The following is a 22,191-nucleotide window of genomic DNA, read 5'->3' as shown; positions in this document are numbered from 1 at the left end:
GAAACCAGGAATGCTGGAGGGAATCCATTGTGAACATCTAACTATATTCCCAAGCAATTCTCCTTTTTCCAAAAACTTGAGTCTGAGAAGTGCTCTTCTCTGTTGGCTGAATGAAATGGGATTCCCAACTATGGCAGGGGAGTGAGAAGGCAGTGGCAAGATTTCAAGGAGAAAGGGGTTTTGTAGTCAACCTTCAAGTTTTCCATAATTGGCAGCAGAGCTGAGATGGCAAAAAGAGTTTTGGTGATGGTTACTTGACCATGGGATCCCTGAGACATAGATGGCTAGCCCTCTAAGGCTCTCCCTGATATGTAAAACAAAAGGAAAAACAAAATATCCTTGAATGAAGCACCCTAACAGAGATTCACAGCTTCTTACGCAAAACTTGACCTGAATTAATTTACACATTAAATCTTTAAACTGAAGGGGAGACGGTACCTCTGAGCAAGGACTTTGTGATAACCATGCAAGGTACTCTGATCTGCTCAACATCACACTTTCCTTCTAGATTTCCACAAGAATATAAGGAATATATATATATATATATATATATATATATATATATATATACACTAGAGAATGGGATAAATCTTAAATTATATGAAACTTTGGGCATTGTCAATAAATATTAATTTCCAGGGATCCAGAACATAACATACTGTTTGCTGCCTGTCTAAGTGGAGCTTATAGGGCCATGATAAAATTTAACTAAAATCTTTGGGAAAAACATAGTGGGATTTCAAATCCTATCAGTGATTACTCTTCAACCTAGTATATAGTTATCCCCCATAACTGGAGCAAAAAGATGACTCATTGGCTTATTCTTACCAAGAACAGTTTTATGGAAATATAATTCACTCACTTACACTGTATAATTCAATGGTTTTTCATATTCACAGAGTTGTGTGTCCATCACCACAATTTTAGAACACTTCCTCACTCTCCAAAAGAGCCCATACCTTTTATCTTTCATACCCAAATCTTCCTATTACCCCTAGCCCTAGGAAACCACTAATCTGCTTTCTGCCTATTGACATTTCATATAAATTGAATCATACATGTGGTCTTTTGTGTCTGGCTTCTTTAAGCTAAGGGCATATTATTTTCAAAGTTCATTCATGCTGTAGCATCTATTAGTAATTCACCCCTCTTTACAGCCAAATAATACTTCATTGTGTGTATACACCACATTTGCTTATCCATCATCAGTTGATGACCACTAGGTTGTTTCTTCTTCTTGGCTAGTATGAATAATACTGCTATAAACATTTGTGTACAAGTTTTGTGTTGACATTTAGTTTTATTACTCAAATATCTTCCTATGTGTGACATTACTGTGTCAAATGGTATGTTTAACTTTCAAGGAACTGTCAAACTTGATCTTCTAAAGTAGCTGTACCTACTACTATGAGGGTTCTGATTTCTCCACAGCCTTACCAATGTTTGTGACTATCTTTCTGATTATAAAGACATGTTAGTAGGTATGAAGTAGAATAACATTCATTGTGTATTGTTTTTTCCTTTTGTTTTGTTTTGCATTTCCTTCATGACTACTGTTGCTGAATATCTTCCCATGTGCTTATTGACCATTTGCATAACTGTCAATGGAGAAAATGTTTATATAGGTTTCTTTAATTGGCTCATTTGTATTTTTATTATTGATAGGTGAGTTTATTGGCTCTTGACCCAAGATTAAAGACTTTTGTCAACAGGGCCAATGGAAGTTCATTGGAGCTATCTATCTCTATTGAAATAGTAAACCAGAAAGCATTTCAACATTCCTGAGGATATCACAGAGATTAGGGGCATCATCAAACATTAAAAAGATGCAGTGATGTAGAATCATATTTCCATTTAATTGTCTAGTTTTAATAGTGCAAAATAGAGGGATCTTGCAGCATGACAATGCACAGCTTACCCTGGTATACTTCCAATGGATCTGGCATCACAAATGTGTCATCTTTGTTGAACACTTGATATAAACTTTTGATCATAATACTTTTTAAATTTTTTTTGTCCCAGTAAGCAGGCAACAACAGAAGTTTGTTTTTATTTGACAGATGTTTAACTCAGGGATATTTCAACCTCCTAATTAAGTTCTGCAATATAATCAATAGAAATCTTGGCCTTCCCAGTCTAGTATTTTGTTGACACCATGCTAATAGGACTTGGAAAGCAGACAGTTTTAGTTTCCTAGGTGCTTTGGCAATAAGGCAGAAGATCAATTTTTTTTTTTTTTTTTTTTTTAGTGAAGTTTGTGGTGTTCTAAGAGCTTGGGACATTTTGGAAAATCTCTTCAAAAAACTAACCTGTGCTCCGTACCAAGAAACTAGGTCAACTTATTTGGATTTTATTTTATTTTATTTTATTTTATTTTTCTTATTTGGATTTTAGAAGCAATATAAACTACATTTGTGTTTGATACTCAAGCCATTTTCTGCTAACACATAAGTTTCTCTGTGAGTAATTTCAAGATAACATTCCGAGCTGGTCTAGACTATGATATTCAACATTTGTGACCTACTAGATTCAATGTTATTTAAAGTGTTTGTGCCAGATTGTGATAATGTGTAGAGCCTATGGTGGGCCTTCATAAAGAAATCATGGTAGAAGACCCGTGCTTTTAGAACAAGCTCTGCTCTTTTGCAAATACATACCATTTTTCAAAACAACAGTGCCTAGCTCATTTTGAGTTTTACTCTGCATGAAAAACTAGGCTTCACTGGTTTAGATGTTTTTGTACCTAAATGAGGAATTCTTCAACCAGGAAACAGCATTAATACTCTTGAATTAGAAGTTGAGAATACTTCTTGGCCATTTGAGGCCAAGATACATCAGAAATTAAATTGGGATTTTAAAATTCAAAGAACCTTGAGGCATCTGGGTTTCTGGTCAAATGCAAAGTGAATATGGTGGGGGAGGATGGAAGTCATATGCACACCTCATAATAGTTTCAGAAATGAGGACAATATTTGCCACCCATACTCCCTTCCTCAATGTTTAATGAATATATTTACATATTTTAACTAATTTCTCTTGTCTTTACTTTTCATTTACCCTATTAGATACAGTAAATGTAGGTAAATATTATAATGGAGTTGGTTGTGATGGTTCTCAAGGGTGAATAAATGGACAGAGATCCTCAAGTCTGAGCTAAAATCAGTAAATCATGAGAATGTAGTGGGATCCCTTAAAGGAAAAATTAGAAATTTATTGAAATATGAGGATAGTGGGTATTATATAGGCAGCAGTGTTTTTTGTTTATTTGTTTGTGTTTTAATCTCTATATAGGTTTGGGAAGAAGGGTGTGAATGTACATATTGGGCAGCAGAAAGTAGTGACTGCAGTCCACATTTGACATAACTGGTATTCTAATCCTCTCTTCCAAATGAAAACCTCAATCTCCCTTTTGAAGTAATCTTCCATTACTTCCATTCCAAGTGATCATTGAAGGAGGTAGTGGTCAATTTCTACTGCAAAGGCTACTGGGGCCCCCTTCTAACTCCCTACTCAGGCAGCCAGAGTGTGAGCATTGGGCGTAGAGTCGGTTCCTGAGGCTAGGGACCTTGAATCTTAGAGCAAACCACTCAAAAATATAAGTGATAACTAGAGGCCATTTCATAGTTGCTATAGCAAATGCCTCATAGACTCTCCATTCCTGTTGTATGACTCTTCTGCATCTCCTGCTGTCCAGTCTTTCAGAGATCCTTGGGTCCTGCCTGCCTGTTTTCCAAGCCCAGTTCTCTTGCCTACAACCAATCCTGGGATGCTCTCTATCCTTCCAATAAGTCCTTGGCTTAGGAGATCCAGGTTGTTGGATTTTTTAAATTAAAGCAGTGTATATTACTTTGTCTAAAAAATCTGTTTTCTTTGTTACATTCTTTATCATTCTGCATTCAGACCCCTTTAGAGAGGATATGATGAGGTTGGCCAGCCACCATCCTCAGATCATCCAAGGGAGATTCAGTTGGGTAGATACATCATAATATTCCGGAATTCAGACTAATTGCAGTATACACATTTTGTTTTGTGGTGAAGGACCCAACTGAGTACAATCCATTTCTTTGGCAGAGTCACACACCATCAAACATAATGACCTATAAGGACTTGCATAAGAAAATGGCTATAACTCACAAGTAAGGGTCTTTCACTGGGGTACTCTGAACTTCTCAAAAAGGGGTAGTTTAACTGTCATGTACCTTGCATGACTTCATAAGGACAAGGTAATATAGAAAGCTCTGAGGGTCTAACTTTCTATGTCAGTGAATTCCAGCTGCTATAAAACCCTTACACAGTGGCCCCAGAGAGCTTTTGCAAAAATACACCAGGAGAATCACAGCTAAAGTTCAGTCCTATCTCTCCTCATCTCTCTAACCACTAAGACTTATTATCTACAGTTTAAAGAGCTCTATTTCCAGCCCAGGGGCTGTAGGTTATTGCTCTCTGATTTTGTAGGGCACTGCACAAAGGTACAAGTTGTATTAGCTGGCCTGAAAAAGAATGCAGGATTTTTTAGAAGAGAGCAAATGAGGTCTTTGTGAACGAGGAGAACTTAGGCGTTAGAGAAACAGCCTCACAGAATGTTAATTGCTTCTGGTGATTATGACAATGTGTTGGATATTTTATTCTTTCTCAGAAGTGATGGCTCAATGTGTAATGACAAATATTGGTGAAGCCCTTTTACTTTACTGGTAATTCTGGAGTCTAGGCTACCTTGCCAATTTTTAGGTGCCATTCACTTTCACTACAGATTTTGCAAGTCAGATAGTCACTCTCTGGGTGTCTAGTATAGGTGCAGGAAACAAATACTGTATGGGGAAAAATACATTATTAAACCTACAGAGTAAGCTATTATAGGCACTATGCCTCTAATTCACAGTTTCCATCTTCTATGCCTCCTGTGATGGATATAGAATCCTCCCAACATTAAAAATGGAGAAACTCAGATACAATATTCATATCTCAACATAAGAGGAATAAAATGCTCATAGGCAATTTGTCAGTGTTTATTAACTGTGACCTAGAAAAAAATGTAATTATGGCAGTGCCTTCTCACATATGTGTGGCAGGATGGGATTTTTTTCTCCACTTTCTTTTCTAACCCCACCCCTGTCTGTCATTGGCAAAAGGAGGTAAAAGAGACCTGTTAGCATAATACAGTGTCATGTAAGTAGTAAGTGTCAATGGGAGAAAAATCTCTCTTTGGTAGGTTTCCAGCAACTCTTGGGACCTGAGTAGTACAACAGAGCCCTTCCAGGGCCTTTAGGAAACTCAGAAGAACTGGTTCACAAATATTTAGGGCCCTGAGAACAGGAGAGTAGTTTGAAAGATCAAGAGCACTGCTAAGGGAGAACAAAGGGAGACCAGAGAGAGAAGATGGTCACAGGTCTATCTGAAGGTGACTGCAAGGACCAAAAGGTGACCACACAAAAACAAAAATGATAAAACAAACAATCACCTACAAAATAATTTTACCTCTTCCTTTGCACTTTGTGTGTGTCCTTGAGGGTTTCTGTTTAGTTAAAGAATGCACTTGCATGCTTTGCAAGGCATGATGGTCATAAGTGAGGGTCATAACATATGCTCATGTTTTGTCAACTTTTTGTTGGGGACGTTGAATATAATTTATATAGCAACAGGGCCTTGGAAAAGCTGAACAGTATTCACGTACTCAGTGGGTTCCTTCATGTTACAAAGGACATAGACAGGCACCATCAGGCTGTCTCCCGATAAGTAGAAATACAGTGTATAGAAATATGAATAAAAGGGGAAAGGATGCCTTCTCAGAGGCTGTTCAGCCAGGAGCCCAGAGAATGAGTGCTTGTCATCATTCAGGGTACAACTGTATAAATGGTCACTCTGGTGTTCCCATTATAATTCTAGTAGTCATTCCTTTAGAAGGGAACTTTTGTTGTTCTTCCTCTGGGCCCTTATTGGAGACATGTCACCTTTTATTATTTTTTATTTCTACTGTTTATGTTGCTTTTGACTTTGATGGAATAAGTAGAGTTAGATCTGACTGAATATATTCTGGAGCTAGATCCAAGAGAAGCTGATGAATGAACTTATCTGGGGATTGAGGGCAAGAGGACCCAGTCAACATGCCTTTTTTCTGGTCTCCTGACTGTTTGGTCTGTCCTCACTCCCACTGCTTCCCCACTGAGTAAATACACTCTAAGTTGTTACACAGGGGAGCTCATTCCTGAACCTAATGCCAAAGTTCAGGGACACAACTTGCCATCTTCCAAAAAAAGCCATTCCAACAAAGGAATCCTTGAGCTATTTAATTCTCACAAAAATGTCATGAATTAAATACAATTAAGAGGATGAAGGAGAAAGAGAACATGAGAATGTTCATGTGGTTTCTCTGTTTACATATAGGGATAATAGCAAAATAGGATAATGCTTAAAATTTGTCTAGAAAGATCTGGTTGGATCTTCTCGCACGAGTTTAACAAACTCTTGACATAAGATTCATTTGTATGACTCTCTGTTATTCATTTAAACAATTCAGAATTTTAAAGAAAAAATACCTATTGCACTAAATAGAGAGAAGCAAAAAATCTAACATATGCCTATCTTCAACATTTTTCAAAAGGAAAACTGAAGTCAGAGTTCTCAGCCACAGACATGTGATAGGTCAGTGTGCTGAATATGCTTTAAGGATCTGAGTTCCCCAGTTAAAAGACATCTTGGATTTTGAAATCAAGAGAGACTTGATTCAAAAATTGAGCTTTATAACTCTGGTACAGTATTTCATAGTTCAAATGCCAGATCTATCTTGCAAGGCAATTGTGTGGATTAAAGATAGTTTTCATTATGCACTTATTGCATAGTAAATGCTCAACAAGTGATATTGATAATTACTAATATATTATAATAAAAGGCACTCAAGTTTGGGAACTCTGCAAATTTCCCATTTAAACCCTCACAGTCCCGATGATTTCACTTATTTAACTGAAGTCCCCACAAAGCAATGAAAGTATATTTTCCTCTCATGCTTGGAGATGAAATTTAGCACATTGACCATTTACCCCTTTCTGGTCAAGAACTTTGACTTTAGCTTTCATTTTCAAATCCAAGCCCTTTACATTCTGAATTATGAAAAAGTCATACCTAAGTCAGATATTTCTGATTCTCTACATCTAGTGTGTGACTGATATATTTTTCTTTAGAAATGTGAACTGTTTAAATGAAAAAAGGAAAGTCATGTATGCAGGTTATATGTCAAGTGTTTGTCAACCTCCTACAGAGGGAATATAAAGGGGGACATTTCTTATGCTCTAGGAGTTTTCTATCTTGGGGATTTCCAGTTAAATTTAATAGAAAACCATAGCCAAATCTGCTGTTTCTACAAAGATGCTTACTTGCCACCTGATCCAATTTCTCTGCTGAAATAAGTAATAGGGGCATTTAGAAATTCATGGAAAAACTGTGACTTAAATTTGTTCCCTGGTGAATTTAATTTTAGAAATTAATGAGCTCTGCTGATACATTTTCCTAGTAAATTAATGAAAGGTTATGTAATTCTGTTTTGCTAGATTCTGAGCTTCGACCTAATAGGATATCTGTCCTCACTCCACACATGCTCACTGGGTATTGAAGACCAGCCTGCCAGTGTTCCTTAGGGAGCTTTAGTATTACACATACCACCTACATTTGAGTTGGGGGTTGATGAGGAGGGTGATGGGTTTCTCACTGGTGATTGGCAATCAGGGAAAAATGGTCAAAAAAGGAATAGTGCCTCAGACAAGATCATTCCACCCTCCAGTGAGGTGAATGTGATAAGAAGGGCAGGGAAACCTTGTCTTTGTTTGTTTCGTTCCTTTGAAGAATTGAGCCAATGTGAGGGGTTCTCAGGCAATCTAATTAATAAGAAATATTCTGAAGGTTGGGGATAGCATAAATCTCTGAAAAGGACGCTGCTCTGAAGTGAACTAAATGTTCCACTAATGATTGCATCTCTTTTTAGGACAAGGGATTTGTGAGCTTTGCTGAGTGACTGAGAGTCATTTTCCAGAAGACTCTTAAGGCTCTTTTGCTAACATGTAGGCTGTTAGTATAGCTATTGATGTTTTGGAAACTGAAAGAGATCAAGAGCTAGCAGCCAGGCTACCCTACCAGCATAATTTAGATCGTAACTCTGAAGACAGGTGTGTACCTCATCTGTTCATATGCTGAGCATCTATATCACCTGGCTGTGTTACTTCATTTAATCCTCAAACCACCCTGTGGGCTATCGCCATCCTCATCACTAATAAGGAAACTAAAATTCCTGGAGGATAATTTATCCAAGGTCAGACATCCAGTGTGTAGGGGATCTAGAATTTGGCTCTAGTATGTCTACTAAAAAAAGAACACTGAACTAAGATGATACTTATTAGGGAATAGACACATGTTTTTTTTTTTTTCAACTATCCCATACTATAGACACTCAATTATAAAATCTATAAATGAATTAACTCTTTGAGGTTTCAGATTAAATTAAAATATTAGCAACTCAATACTGTTTTAAAAAGGGGAAAAGCAATATTAAAAACTCAAGATGACTAGAGCTGCTTCCACTTTGAAAGGGGAGGGTGACATATTTCATATAAGAAGAGAAATAAATCTTCATATTGCCCTCTCCCTACCCAGTATAGTCTGTTGTTTAGCAGAGCATAATAGTGAGGCTTCAATACACAAAGGGCAAAAGACTATGTTCTTGACAGGACTTAAGAAAGTGGTATCTGTCTGAATAATGTGTGGCATGAGTAGTCTTATTTTTTTTAGGTTTAGGAGATCTGAGAAGAGAAAGAGGAGGGGGAGCGGAGGGAGGAGAGAGATCTAATATAGCCACAGTCTAGGGGCCATTTCTTTCTAAAGAGCCAAGAAATAATTTTAAAAAGAGAAGACTTATATTCAGGAATTTTAGTGTGTTACATTTCTGTAGCTCAAACCACATTTTCAGCCCAAATCTTTAGTAAAACCTGCTATACACAAAATAACTTTTTTTTATTATGGAAGTATAGTTGATATACAATGTTATTTTAGTTTTAGGTTTACAACATAGTGACCCAACAATCTTATACATTATGCTGTACTCACCATAAGTGTAGTTACCATCTGTCACCATACAATGTTATTACAATATTATTGACTATATTCCCTATGCTGTACTTTTCATTCCTGTGACTTATTTATTTAATAACTGGAAATTTATACCTCTTAATCCCCTTCACGTTGGGTGAATAATTTGTTAGTGGAAAGAAGAAAAAGGTGGATTTCCATGTCTCCATTGGCATAAAAAAGAGAAAGGGGAAAGCTGCAAGACGTCAAGTGTGAGTGAGTTCCCATGTCCTGCAGGAGTCCAGGTCATAGCCAGAAATGATCAGAAGAGCAGAAGCCCCTGGGAGAGTATACACAGAACTGCTGGGTTTTACAAGGCAGGATAATAATACAACGGAAAGGATAGTAGTTTTGGACATCACTCAATCACCTTCCATTTCACCAACTACAATCACCAACTACAATCACCAACTACAATCAATCAAAATTAATCTGAATTCTTTTTATGGATCATTTATTAAGAGGAGACAACAATATAGCCCAGGCAGTGAAAAACTTTATTGGATGGGCTCTTTTTCAGAAAGTTGTAAAAAGACCAAAAGGAGACTTGGTCCTTTTTAAAAAAATTTTTTTACATTGTATTCTTTTATTCAAAAAAAGTTTTGAATGACATTAATTAGACTTAGGACCTATTCAGGTCATTGATCATATGTAATATAGAATTACTGAATGTTATGAGAAAGTGTTTCATGAAATTTTCACTCTACACTGTAAAGCGTGAGCCAAACTCGGAGATTCCCCCCAGCTGCTCAAAACCATCCTGTAATAACTGCCAGAATGGCCAAGGCCATTTCAGCCTATGAAATACCTTTTTTAGAAGGAAATAGGAGAATATAAAAAGGAAGAAGAGAAAAACTGTCAGTTTGTCTTCCACATCAATCCACACCCAGGTCAAGAGAAAGTGTTCAACTTGCTTCCTGTGAGGTTCTACTCCTACGAACATGTGTCTAGAGAAGAGTAGACTCAGGCTACGAGATACAGCAGTCCATCTGAAAGGGAAGAGAATATTGCCAGTCCAGCCATTTGTGGTGTTAAATGCTATTTGTAGAATTATGTGATTTGATTCTCACAGAAATGTATGAAGTATATTGTCTAATTCCCATTTTACGGTTGATAAAAATTGAAGCTTAAAGGAATTAAGGAAATTTGCTCAAGGTTACAGAACTTTCAAACCATAAGTCGGGATGGCAACTTGGACACTCTTACTTCTCTGTAATTGCTGAATATAATTGACTAGAGATAGACATGACATAAATCAAGAGATGAGCTGGGATAAATCTATATTCCTAGCATCTCCTGCTTCTTGAAAATCTGTAGGATGTTTTTTTCCATTGCTCTCTACCAACCTCATTTTCCTTCCCCAGTCTACCTGACCTTGAGTATTTATCAAGTGGAATAGTATTCAATTCACTGCATTCTCTTTTATGCTGCATGTTTGATATAGTGACTCGAAACTTAGACCTTAAAATGCTAGGCACAGGCTGTTAAAATGGAATTCTGGTAAAATTAAAGCACAGATCAAAACTGGAAATAGCTTACATTTATTTGGATTTCGCCAGGGGAACATTAGCTCTTTATGACATTTGAAAGATGATGCTTTTATGATCTTTCTATAATAGGTTTACCAAAGTATTCTGTCTTATTTAAATTCCAGTGATCTTGAAGAGAAAATTTGTGCATCCTTAGTTATCTTGCAGTTGATGGACTTGAATCATTCATGAATTTCAAAAATTTTCAGTACAAATGAAATGTAGTTTGACTGGATTCCATAAGAAAAATCTGGAAGTTTGTCCTGCAGGTCACTATTTAAATGATAGCATAATAAACAGCTAGATATTTCACAGAAGCAAATGCTGCTCCCCTCACCATAGTGGGAGCGATTTGATTAAATTATTTTCTCAATTATGCTTGGGTACCCCTACATAACTAACAACAACAGCAACTACAAGCAACCTTAATTAAGTACTTTGCTTTTTTGAAGTAGCTTATTCTTTGAATTATTTCAACAGAATTAAAATAAGAAAAAAAAATATGTTGACTACTCAAAAGGAGAAAATGCCTATGTTTATCCCATGCAGTACAGAATAGAAATGAATGGACAAGGGCAGAGGTAATGGAAGCCGTCTTGAGATAAGATGTCCAAGTGGAATGCTTAGCCTCTCAGTATTTAATCAAAGCTAACTATCATTAAATACACCTAAGAGACATTCATGATTATCATTAATGGTCTAATGTTAATTCAAGTGTGCACAGCCTGCTACCGAGGGTAAAGATCACCAAAGCTTTAGACAAAGAACAGAACAGACATACAGTTTACTGAAATTTGTGTATCTGAAATTTGGGACATAAAGAGGAGAATCTGAAATACGTGTCAGAGCTGGGGCACCTGGCTGGCTCAGTCAGAGAGAGGAACATTTGATTCTTAATCTCAGGGTCCTGAGTTTGAGCCCCACATGGGATGTAGAGATTACTTAAATAAACAGAAAAAAGAACTTGGAAAAAAATGTTGAAATATGTGCGAGAACTGAATACAGGCTCAACCATGAGTAAAAGATGTGTATTTTTATGTGTGATTAATAGGGTGACACAATATGAAGCAATTGCCTATTGGCTCCACTCTGCGTGGGTTTTCAAACTGTGTTCCACAGAGAAAACCTTGGACCATTTTTTGAGGCAAGGCTGATCCTGGTACCAGGAGGAGGCTTGAGAAGGTCCCTTTGGGGATGGAGGATGGTTAGGAGAGAGGCTGAGTGAGCAGAGCTGCGGTCCCAACAGCTTCTATCAGAGCAAGTCTAGTTTACTTGCTTTTGAGAAAGATTCCACTAATGATTTCATTTGTAAAAAAAGGGTTCTGCTGCTAAGATTTGTTAGAAAAGTGTGGCTATTTTTTTTTCCTTCAGATTTCAGCTCTACTGTAATCTCTTCAAAGAGGCTTTTTCTGACCTGTCACCTATCCACAATGCTATTTACCTTAGAACACTCTTTATTTCCTTCCTTTCTCTTACTAACAGCTTAATTATTTTTGCCTGTTTATTTGCACACTTTTTAATTATCTGTCTGTCACTTACACAAACTGTAAGCTCTGCCAGGGTGAGTACCTTATCCTCTTTGATCTCAGCTTTGTCTCCTGTTACCTTCCATGGTGCCTCACACATAGTAAGTGCTCAATAAATAGGCCATGAAGTACCAAATAAAAAACTAAATGCATAAATAACAGTGTTAATGACTTCATGCCTAAGATTCAGACATGCTTGATTATATCTGAAGGAGCAGAAGGAAGAATTTTCTTGACCTATTTGGACACAGGGATCAGGGATCATTCTAGTAAAAAAAAAAAAGCCAGTATAAAGAGAAAATGAAGTCAAGGTTTGGTTCAATTTGTGTCCCATTTCCAATACTTTGTTCATCAGCTTCTAGATCTACACTCTGTAAGATGCAAGTATACATGTTAATTCATGTACCTCTTGAAACCCATAACTTAAAGATAATCAAGCCAATGTATGTTATTCAGATAATCAATACAGCCTGAGGTGAAATTTTATAAAACACTGTCTTGCCACTATGGTTTCACACCTACAAACAGGTAAAGGTGAGATGAAGAGTGAGGGTCTACCTCCCGAGGCTCTCTTGGCAGGTACTTCTTGTCATCTTCTATGAGCTCACAGGGACTCTGGCCTCAAAAAGGAAAGAGACACACAAAGGTCCCTGGGTGCTGGTGATTCTGTGCAGAAGTTTAAGGTCCTTATCTTAGAGGCATTGACTATGGCCTTGAAAGAAAAGGGATGAGCACACTCTATTTTATAAACATAAAGTAAACAATTGTCTTCTTGAGAAACTACTCTGCTGATTCAGGCTTGGCTCCTTTTAAGTATTTTTCTCTGATAGCCATTCTTTTTCTCAATTAAGAAAAAATATTTTAATTTCTTATCAAAAATGTATGACTGTGCCTTTTTTTATTTCTGCAGAAACTATAACTTCATTGCCATTATAATCATCTTCTATTCCCCTTGTATACATAAGTGTTTTAAGGTTTGATCATCTTCAAGTAATCAAATAATCTATAGCATCAGCAAAGATAAATGGAAACTGACCTCAAAGTCTGATTAATTTCCAAACTAACCATGAAGGATTTTAAGAATCAAGGGCCTGAATTAGCCTGTGGGAAATCAAATGGTGTTTCTCAAATCCTCTCAATGAATGAAGGTTATGGATAATTGATCGTCTGTAATGTTAATTATTCCCAAGTGAGTGGTATCTAACCTCAGAGCTTACATCCTCATGAAGTAATCAATTGGTGTGGGGGTGGTAACTAAATACAGCTTGTCAAAGGCAAAGTCTCTACTCCTCCCTACGCTATGGGGCCACCTTTGGCTCCCAAATGCAAGTATTAAGAGGCAGCCCCTAGGCTTCAGTTTGTTAAAATAAAACAAACCACCACTACTACCAGTGAACCAAAAGGCCAAGTATTAAATACAGTGAAATAGTAAGAAATCCTAGGAAATGGAAGTAAACATAAGATGCTGAATTAAAATTTTACATTGAAAAACGAAAAATATATCTAGTAATAGAAGTAGTATATAAAATGTTCTGCAGGATTTATTGCTGTCTGGGGGGCTTTTTTCCCCTTTTTGGCTTGTACTTTTTAACATAAAAGGTATTATCTTAATACAAAATAAAAGTGGACCCCAAAAGAAAAATGGGAATAATAAAAATGTTAGGATTCTAAAACTCAATCTGAGTTATGATGACTTTGGAAAGCTGGATAGACATCCAGAAACTCTAAAATCCAAAACTCCTTTCCACAATTTCTGGGAATTACCAGGAGCTCATGTCTTCAATCCTTGCACCTCCAGATCCCATTTCCACATACTGTGTTCTTGTATCACCTCATGTGAAGCTCAGTTATTTTCCTATTTGCACAAAAATATTCTTATGTTAATCATTCCATGAATTTGGTTGACACTAGCAGAGCTCTCTCAGACTCTGGTCACTTTCCAATTCTTCTTTATCTCTGTCTCATGTTTCTATGCTTGTTGTTCCCTTCAGAATTAAAAATGAGAGAATATCTCATCAGATGAATTTAGTAAGCATAGTTCATGGCAAGTTATATTAGTATTTGAATATAATAAAACAAAATAAAATAAAAATTTTAAAAGTACACTTTCCCTTAAAGGAATTCCAAAGGGTAAGAAAATCCTCTTCTGATAACATTGATTACACAAAATATATCCAGAATGTTATATACCCATTCATACAATGGATTTGTTACAGATCAATTTTTATAACACTCAAATTAATATTTCTATCCTCAGACATTCCTTACAAATGCTTTAATTAATTCATTCTTCCAATGAGCAAAAGTACTTGAAAAATAGTAGTTATGGGCTCTAAATAGCCCATTCCTTTCTTAGTCTGCCTATTACTATGATCAGAAATATATCAAGATGTCCATTTTTTACTTACCAGCACAGAAAAATATTATTTGAAAACACCTGAAAATTTTATAGATGAAAATCATATAGTAGTTTTTATTGATATATCTTTGAATCCTAATGAAATTGAATCCTGTAATATAAGCTTATTAGTTATTGCTGTTTCTGCCTATATGAATTGCCTTTTCATATGCTTTACTCATTTTTAATGGAGTTGTTCTCATTTTTCTTGTTAATTTATAACAATTTTTAAACTATGAATAGCATTTATCTGTCCTGTATTGCAAAGAGATTTCCTCAGTTTATTATTTGTTTTTCAATTTTTATTTTTTTGAGTTCCTTCCTATAGTAAGTGGAAGAAGACCTTTTTTACTCCAAAACCATGTCAATATGTAGCTAAATTTGCCTCTAGTTTATTGTTTAAATCTTTGGTCAATGTGAAATGATCTATGGAAGTTGATCTGAAATAAACATCTAAATTTGTTTCCTTCAGTGGTTTGCCATTTATTCTAACACTATTCGCTGAATAATCCATGAGTATTTTCATTCTAACATTATCATAATTGGATCTTTTGTTTGTTGACAAATGGATCTTTTCTCCAGTGCTATTATTTTTATGTTTAATTTATTTTAATTAATTTTACTTTCATCCAAGTAACAGAAATACATGGTTAAGAAATCAAATAGCACCAAATGGCATAAAATATGGATAATATTTCCATACTCTAGCCTCCATTCCTGCTAGGGATAAATAACTCCAAATCTTTCAGCAGACTTTTAATCATTTTTTCAGACCTCCTTCTTAGAACAAACCCCAGAAATTTGGAAGCCCATATATTCATATGCTACCACCTACCTATATGACTTCCTGGATACAATCATCAAATATTCTCAAGCCACTCTTCCTCATTCAGTGAAGATTTTGGCACCTCAAATACTGTCTTTCTGTCACTCTACCTCTCCACATTCTTGAAGATTTCAATACCCATAGGGATAATCCATCTATGCTTTGGATTCTCAATGTCTTATTTTCCCTCACCTAGTGTTCCATTCTAACTTAGCTACCTATTTCCATGGCTACAGTCCAGATTTTATCATTACCAATAATGGTAGCACCTCTAAAATCTTATTTTCAATATTATCCAATTTCTGATCATCACCTCCTATCAATAGGGAAGTGATCAAAACCAAAAAAAATCCCCCAAACAGCTCATTATATCCCTACCATAGAATATATTACAAACATTAAAAAGATTGAAAGAGAGGTTTACACACCAAAGTAGAAGCCTCTCAAAGACATTACGTAAAAATATCAAGTGATCATAAATAAGTACAGCAGAAATTATTTATGAAAAAGAGAGGAAATCCATAGCATAAATCTATTATCTGTCTATCTATCTATCTAGCTATCTGTCTATCTGTCTGTCTGTCTATCTATCTATCATCTATCATCTATCACCTTCATGAGCATAGAAAATGATCTGGAAGGATTCACTATACATTAACGGTTATCTTTGGCAAGAAGAGGGTGACTGTGATGACCAAGAGTAATGCCAACTTCTATAAAAAATGATTTTTTTAACCAAGGGATTATATATTGATGCATTATTTCTGTAGTTAAAAACAAAGTCAAAATAAATACTCTAATTATATACTGTCTTCCCCCTCAAAATCCTAATTAGATATTGATTAATAATAATTTATTTTGTAGATTAACTAGATATAAGAAACATATTGTTGCAATGTTAGATGATTCTATTCAGGAATGTTTTATTTCTCTAGTCATTCATGAATTTCTTTATGTGCTTCACTAAAATTGTATAATTTCATTATACATCCTACCTATTAAGTTTATTCTTACATCTTTTATATTTAAGTTTTTATTGTTAAGAAACTCTTTTCCTGTGATATTTTTTAACAGGGTGCTAATTATAGGCAATCCATTAATATTGAGAGTTGTCTTAAGTTCTAACAATCTTTGGTTGACTATTTGTCCAGGAAGACAATCATATCATCTCCTGTTCACCTATCATAATTTAACATCCCTATGACTCAGTTTCTCCTAATCTTAAAAGGTGGATAATTAAGAAACTCACATGGCAAATGTGTTGTGATGACTAAGTTAATATCTATAAAACACTAACACCTGTGCCCCACACATAGCTGTTGAATTTCATGTTGGGATTCAGCATCCAGCACATTTCTCAGTCTTCTCTTTTATGATCAATATGTGCCAATTCATATTATTCCTTTGTTCATTCTTCTCTCCAGCTCATTTTGTTCCAACCAAAAGTTGTTAGGACAGTTTGGGTAAGACTCCCTTCACTATGCCCATGTCATTCCCTTGTAAGCATGAAATTGCCAGCCTATTGGTCCTTCTCTCACTTTCATCTTTCTTGCACCACATGTTGAATAAATTTCTCAATGACTCTGAGTATGGGAGGCATTCTTTTATTGTTGCCAGGGTCATTTGCACCTCTTTCCTCTTCTATTATTTTGGCACTTCAGTTGGCATTTGTAAGAGCTGGGTGATTAAATCACAAGTTCAGATTCTCATTTTGAACTAGAAATGACCTCTCTTTTCTTTTATACCGTAACTACTGTTTTTGATCTATTCAAGAACACCTGCCTCCCAATTATCCATAATACCTTCTCCTACACTTGGACATTTGTCCATAAATCCTCTCTTTCCTACCTTCCCCCCTTTATGTGCTTAAAATTTTCCAGATATTTTCTATTAGGAAAGGGTTATATGCAAACACTGTCAGAAGCACACTCAAGGTAAAGATCCTAATTAACACCCAAGTAGAAATCTCTTGCATGTCTAGTTCTGTGCCAAGAGAAATCAATCAGTGGTTAGAGCAGGAAATTAGAAAGATCAGTCTGAAACCAAACTCTGTCATCTTCTCCAGTTCTAATAACTCCTTGTCTCAATCTGTGAATTGTGCTTTGCTAAAATTACATTTTAGTAGTTACAACCAATAAGTATTTAATTCGTATCTATAAAAGCAAAAGAGAGCAATTTATTATTGATAAAATAAATTTTCCTCTTAATCCTTCACTGGCATTGCTAATGAATTACTTTGGACTAAAATTTTACTTTCAAAGAATCACCTTCTGAGTAGAATGGAGCACTTGCTGCATTAAAGAACCCAAGGGAAGAATTATTTGAGATCTATAATATAAAATCACTGGGGAGGAAATTTCACACATTATTTAGCTCCTCAAGTATTACCATCAGAAGGGCAAATTTGTGCAGGGACCAAATCAAAAGTCACACAAAAGTCTTTATTTGATTGACTAGATAAGGAAACCACATGGTTCTCAAATATCTAAGTCTCTTGACCGCCAAGGAATGGAAAACTGGATTATTCTAGGATTAAAATTCCTTAGCCCTGAGTTAAAACTTTCTTGGAATAGACTTTAAAAATGTGTTTGGTCTAGAAATGCTATTTCAAAGCAGAGTGACATTTTGCTTATAAGGTTTGCCAAGTGCAAAGGACCATTAAGTACTTGTTTTCTTTCTTTTTCTTCTTTTTTCCCTACTATTGTGATATTCTAAAAAAAATCAATCTCACCTGTTGGTAGATTTCCATATTTCATTACATCAGGACCTCTACGTCAGCTTAGAGGAGGGGAAGGCATTTTACCAGAAAAGCTTTCCTTCCATATATATTCATTATATGCATATCTATATATATTTCATTGTATTCAGACTTATTTAATCACTTCAAATACTAAATGCTTTGGGAATGGCTCTAGTGGGAGCAGGGAGCAGACAATCAGAGATTCCAGGCCAAATCCAATATGTGTTCAGAAGTTCCTAGATGATGCAATTGACCTAGACTTTGAACTCCATTTGTAGCATCTTTTTAGGGACTACACTAGACGATACTCTGGGATTTGTAAAAATTCTAAAGGGTCTTCTGTGAAAATGAAACGCGTATGGAAGTAGGTGGGAGAGTGAATAACTGAAATCCTTGCTCTCTCAACCTCACTCAGGATTAAAGGGAATTACAGGTTTACTGTTCACTGAAGAGAAACAAATGCCCCATTACACAGAAGGGATTAGGGCCTGGAGGAGCATCAAAACGACATTGCTGTTTGCCTCAGAGTACAGGGCTGAGAGACATAGACCGCATTAAAAACAAATTCAAGATGAACCAGAATTGCAAAATGAATGCTACCCAGAGTGAATAAAATTCTTTAGAACCCATGTGTAATAATGAAATTAAAATCTTAATCCCATAAAGGATTTGAGGGGTTTGTCTCTGAGTTAACACAGGAAATATTCTTATCATTCAACGGAAGAGTCCCCTCCTGAATTTTATCAGCTTCTACAGTTCCGAAATCATAGACTATAATATAGAAAGAAAGGAAAAAGACCATCTGTCTTATGACAGGGAGAGCCACATATGCTTTTCCTGAAAGGCAATACAGATGGGGACTTTGGAACACGCAGCATCTGCACCGTGAGTCAGTGTGGTGGGGGAGGCACTACATGAATTTCTACCTGCTGCCTCTGTTTCATGAATAGATATTAATACAGGTGTTCAGAAATGAAGAAGAGGAAGCCAAGATCATTTTCAAGGTTTTTTTTTTTACTGCATAATGTGTATGTGTGTTCACACATCAAAATTTGAAATGAATGGGAAAGAAAATTTATAATCTTTTTGTTTGCCCTGCCCACAATCTAAATCTCCTTTAGAGTATGACTTCAAAGTGGACTGCTAAAGAAATCATAAAAGGAATAAAGCCAAGGAAATTAAAATTGACATGTGAGTAGAGCTCTAAATATAATTTATTTAGTCAATCAATAAATGTATTTTGAGCACACACATATGAAGGGACTGTTCAAAACATTATGAAGATGAAGAAGGATCACATGCAGATTCTGTTCGTGGTGGTTATTCTCTCAAGCACATAATACATATAAACAAATAATAGTTTGTATATGCAAATAATAATGTATATAAAGAAACAATATAAACAAATAATCATCATGCAAAGTAGATGGTTAAAAATGTCATGAGAAAGATGTAAATAATGTCTCCTGGAATTTCAGAAGAGAGATTTTCTGTATTGAGTGAGGGGACAGGTGATCGTAAAGAGGCCTTTCATCTGGACCTCGGGGTGGATGACCTTTGGACATCTTTAGGCTAGAGCACAGGAAGGTAGAATTCAGTGGGGTTTTGCCAACACTGTGTAATCTAATCTAAGGACATGCTCAGGCATAACTGTAAAATGATGGAATTAGCTTTTGTTCTTTCTTAGCTTCTCTTTCTCTACCCTAACTAAATGATCAACTTGATAATTTGACAGACTAACTCATGCTAATGCATTAATGGCTAATAAGGGTGAAATTCTGCTTTCCCCAGCTACTTATGTTTTAACATGCTTTAACTCTTATTACTGTAAAACAGTTATTCATTATATAAATGACTTCAGCTATAACCTGGGCTGAAATCTGTGGAGATGTGTTTCTCTTTTTCCATTTTAATTTCTAACTCTCTTTTCACTTGTAACTTAGGGCGGGGCAGCCTACATAGTCCCATACTTGCTAGCACTGCTTCATTATGGCAAAGCCAGGATCTGGATCTACTGGGACCTAAACTTAAACATTAGGTCTATGGCCAGAGACCAACCTCAGTGACCTGTGGGTTGGCATCTCTTAAGCTTGATGGAACCATAGGGAGACAATTTAGATGTATTGCCTATTACTATTTTAAAACCACGAGCCAATACCAATAATTGATATTGTTAGTATTAGACAAAGCAAAATCTGAAGGATGAAAGATGGGGGGGGGGGAAGAACAAAGGTGACATATAGAACAAAGGTAATGCTTTTCTGATTCTGAGCAAAGAGCCAAATAGAGTGAACAATGCCATAGATTTGGAAGTCCTGTTCTTTGTGCAGGAGGTGGAACTGGTAAGGTCATAGTGTTCATTTGGGTTTCTGCATGCCCATCATGGAGTTATCTGGGGCAAAGCTAAGGTTATATGATTCTAAGTGCTGGAAAGAGGGTAATATGCAGTGTTAGGCAAATATGGAAATTATTCTTATTAATTAGGCAGAATGAATAATGTTAATAAAAGATAAAGCAATGCTCTTCCTCTCAGATATAACCAGGTCGTCTTCAAAAGACCCTTGTATATCTTTATGTTTATAGTATCTTCTGCTGGAATGGAGCATTTGGCCAGGTTCCAATACATGGTAGACCTATGTCTTTTTTTTCCTCAACACACGGAATTCTAACTTTACATCTTCTTAAATAGACACTGTTTGGTGTCTGTCCAACTTTCATATCACTTTTTCCTCACTAATTCAGGCCTGATCCTATTTGGACAACAGTGTGCCCAGGCCAGAATCCATTGTGATTGGTTGAACTCTCAGCCAGGCATGACCATCTATTTTCCCCTTGCCAAAGGCTGGTATGGGGTTGCCATATGACTTAGATCTGGACAATAAAATGTAAAGGAAAATCTGCTAGGGCTTTTAGGAAAGTTTTTTCTTCTTTGATTAAGATGCATGAATGGCATTAAAAAAATTCTTGTGCTTTAATTTTCTTTCCTGCTTGAGGATGTGATTCTTGGAGGCACAGACAATGCACATTTTGAGGCTAGGGGAAGCATAGAGGACACACTGAGGATGGAAGGGCAGCAAGATAAAGTCACTGATAACATTACTGAACCAGGAACTCTGGGCTTCTTGTTTAGTAAGCAATTCATTGGTTTATGATTTAATTCATTCTCATTGTGATATTCTTTTACTTGTAACTCAGTGCATTGAAATGGACATTTACACTGAGATGTCAGCTGTGGAGCTGGGAAAAGCTGTGGATTAACAAGAGAGCTTCAAAGGGTGGCCACCAAATAGTAACACAGTTGAGATGACATTTGTTTCTAAAAGTAGATCACTGCTCTTTGCCATCTTCTACAGTGCAGAACACAACTTTCAGTTCTCAATTTTCCAAAATGGCTAGACCTTATCTCATAATGGGGTGTCATGGACTTCTTCATTCTTCTACCTCTCTCACTCCTCCTTCTACGTCACAAGCTGTTCCTCCCTTATTCACAGATTAGCTCTTCTCTGATGTCTTCACTGTGATCCTCTCCCCGGTACCCTCTTTCTCATAGCAACCTCATCTACTACCTGAACTTTAGTTCTCTTGTCCTTAAAAAGCAACTCTTCAACTTTGATACCAACTTCCTTTTGCTGCTCTACAGATGAAGTTTCAATTGCCTAAGGCCCCTTTCTTACTTGGTATTCCACCAGTGGTACAAACACAAATATATGCTGAACCAAAATAATCATCCCAATATGAGTATCTACTCCAGTTCCTGAGGTTTCAAGTCATTTGGTACTTCCTTCTCTCATAGTACCTCTATACAACTCACTGCTATCAATTCTACCTCTGAATTCCCTCACTTACTTCTTCACTCCTCTCCATCTCTCTCTTCCCTCTAGTCTAGCAGCACCAATCCTACCTGGACCTCTGTAACTCAAGTCAAGCTGTGAAATTTCCACCCTGTAGTCCATCTTACCCACAGTTGCCATAGTGTGCCTCCTTACTTAGAAGTTTTCAAAAGTAGCCTTTCCTTGTGAATGAAGGATTAACTACTCACTGGGGTACTATAGCTCCTCCACTCC

At 36.2% G+C, this 22,191-nt stretch overlaps 1 long non-coding RNA gene across 1 annotated transcript in view; it reads left to right on the top strand.

Annotated features, from left to right (window-relative positions):
• LOC140593885 (uncharacterized) overlaps window positions 1-22,191 on the top strand; it is a 61,964-nt gene that overhangs the window by 25,710 nt on the left and 14,063 nt on the right. The window lies entirely within an intron of this gene.

The sequence above is a fragment of the Vulpes vulpes genome, chromosome 9 (genome assembly GCF_048418805.1).
Source record: "Vulpes vulpes isolate BD-2025 chromosome 9, VulVul3, whole genome shotgun sequence".
NCBI classification, from domain to species: domain Eukaryota; kingdom Metazoa; phylum Chordata; class Mammalia; order Carnivora; family Canidae; genus Vulpes; species Vulpes vulpes.
Note: the sequence above shows the minus strand (reverse complement) of the source record. Positions and strands in the feature narration are given on the sequence as shown.